Here is a 2553-nt window from a genome sequence, read left to right on the forward strand (position 1 = left end):
GCAAGCAACTATCGCGAGCGATTTTACAATCAATTTCGTATTTTTCAATACAGTATCCGTCATACTCGTTCCATAAGTTGAGTACCAGCCAGTACGCAGACAAAGTATCGCGTGATGTGCCTAGAAACACTCTAGCGCGACCTTGCTGATCTTAGATATTATGCGCCGCGATAGGACACGTACATGAATTATCGGGGCACGATCATCGCTACGTTCGTAGACAAGGAACAGGTAGCGCGAACGAATCGACGCGTCTCGTTTTCGCATTTCGCTCCTCTGCTGGCGGTCGTCTCGAGGCAACGGTTCGATCGACGCAACGATCAAACGGACGCGACACGACCGCCCCATGTACATCGTTCGTTGTCTCGATCGACCGTAATATCTCGTAGAAAATCTTCGGGATATCTCGACGATGGGAAGCAGCCAGAGGATAGAGATAAATAAAGGGAACACGAAAGAAGAAGAAATGGAAAAGAAAAATAGAAATGGTGCTCCGAAAGCTTATGCGTCTTTCTGGCGTTCGTTGTACTCGCGATTCCCGCCGTTCTATCGTCTCCGGATGTTAAAAGGCAAAAGGAAGAGAAGGAAGCATAGCGAAGGTGAGAAACGTAATCTCTACGCGTTGTTCGAAAGTTTTTAGATGGCTCCTCGAGCGAGCGAGGAGGATCGATATAAATGAGTAGAAACGAGAAAGAGAACGAAAAGAAACGTACAACACACATGTGTACACACAGAAAATCGCTAAAGAAAGAAAGCTCTCGTGCACATAGGGATCATACGCCGCTCACGAGAACACACAATGTCCATCGGTTGCTCGAAGACGCGTTCGAGCTGCGATTCCGATGATAAAATAGAAAACGACGAGTTTTTTTTTTTTTTTTGGAATATAAGACGCGCGAATGAAACGTTTATAATTTTGAGCTGTTAATAGCGAAAATTTTCGTGCGAATAGAAAACAGACGGGGAACGTTTCGTTTTTGCGTGAATCGACGGTTAAGGCATTTAGTACCCGTCGGATGGAACTTGGTTAATTTTAACCGAGATTCGCTTCCGATGGAACTTGTCGGTCGCAGCTTGTGCGTGTTTCAACACGAAGGAAATATGCGTGTAATGGTTTAAGATGTTTATGACAGCGTGGCGAAAGAAGAAAAAAGGAAAAAATAAGAAAAGAGAAAAAGCGATGTTCGAGGCGACAGGTTGTACACGTGTATAACACGATTATAATTACCAGGATCTCTCGACGTTTGAGGAAATGAAATCGGAGAGAAAGACTTGTCCGTAACTAACTTCACCACGTTGACACGCGTTCTTGATCATTATGGGTACTACGCCTTGTTTCGTGTAAAATGACGTTTTGTTTCGGTTCTTAGGCGAACGAATGCATATCATAGTTGTAAATTAACGATTTGTGAAATAAAAGCTGCAAACTGTTTGTGTTAACAATAGGTCATTGAACCTTGATGTCTTTTTTTCTGGGGATAATTCACACCTGCCCGTTTCTTTGGTCGTAGAATAGCTTCTTATCGCTTGCTCCTTTTTGATGTTTTCCTCCTTGCGGTCGTTTGCTTTCGATTTTCGTTTTCTAACATTCGTCGTTGTTTAACTCCTTGCCTCGCGTAATATTTTCTATGAAATTTATAATGCAGTTTAAGAATCAAAATTATCAAATGAATAAATAGTAAGGTAATCGTTTGGCGAGGAGTTAACTAGAAGTACACACTGATTATCCTTCATTTCCTATTATTTCTATATTTCATTTCAACGTATTTAACAAACATTAAGATGTACATATTATACTATTACTTGGGTGTCTGTGTCAGAGGCGATGAAACGAAGGAATAACTCACGTACTAAATATACAGAAATGATATTGGTAAGTTTGCCCTATTTTGAAGATAATCTTTTATCTATTCTTATAATACATATTAATACTGCATGCCTTTCTACATTTCTATCTAAATTTCAGTTTGCATCTCGATTTTTATACATATATACGTATTCATTACAGTTACACGCTTATCACCGATTGTTATTCAGAATATATAATTAAAATAAAAGATAGAACAAGCACGATCAATATGGTTTTATACGAATCATATGCTTGAATCAGAATCGTAACCCTGACCTGGTAATGTATAGATTCATAGATGACCACGATAATTTAAATTAGATTCGAATTAGGTTATTTAATTTTTATTTCTATCCTATATCTTAGATCATAAAGACTACCGGTGTTCTTTGTCGCGTAAAATATAGAATATATATAAAGTAGCATAAAATTAAATAAAATCGAATAGCTTAAATCCAAGATCTCATAGATCGTTCATAGAACAGGAACGATATCAATTGAAAATCGACTCATTGTTTCTACAAACTGTCGTCTTAACGAACTTCTGCTATCCACAGTCCATAAAAACGCTTCGTCATTCAACTCCTAAAATCTATCTTCGTCCTTTGATCCAGCAATCCTAAGAAAAACATCTCACATCCACATCGCTATATACACGAATCAACCCTAGCCGAATTCCATCTAACAGACCACGATCATTTCAG

The 2553-nt window shown here is 38.8% G+C and overlaps 1 protein-coding gene across 2 annotated transcripts in view; it reads left to right on the forward strand.

The window, feature by feature from the left end:
• Positions 1-2553, forward strand: part of LOC126867474 (zinc finger protein 628-like) — a 120285-nt gene that overhangs the window by 93694 nt on the left and 24038 nt on the right. The gene's annotated exons all lie outside the window — the stretch shown is intronic.

The sequence above is a fragment of the Bombus huntii genome, chromosome 7 (genome assembly GCF_024542735.1).
Source record: "Bombus huntii isolate Logan2020A chromosome 7, iyBomHunt1.1, whole genome shotgun sequence".
Classification (NCBI taxonomy): domain Eukaryota; kingdom Metazoa; phylum Arthropoda; class Insecta; order Hymenoptera; family Apidae; genus Bombus; species Bombus huntii.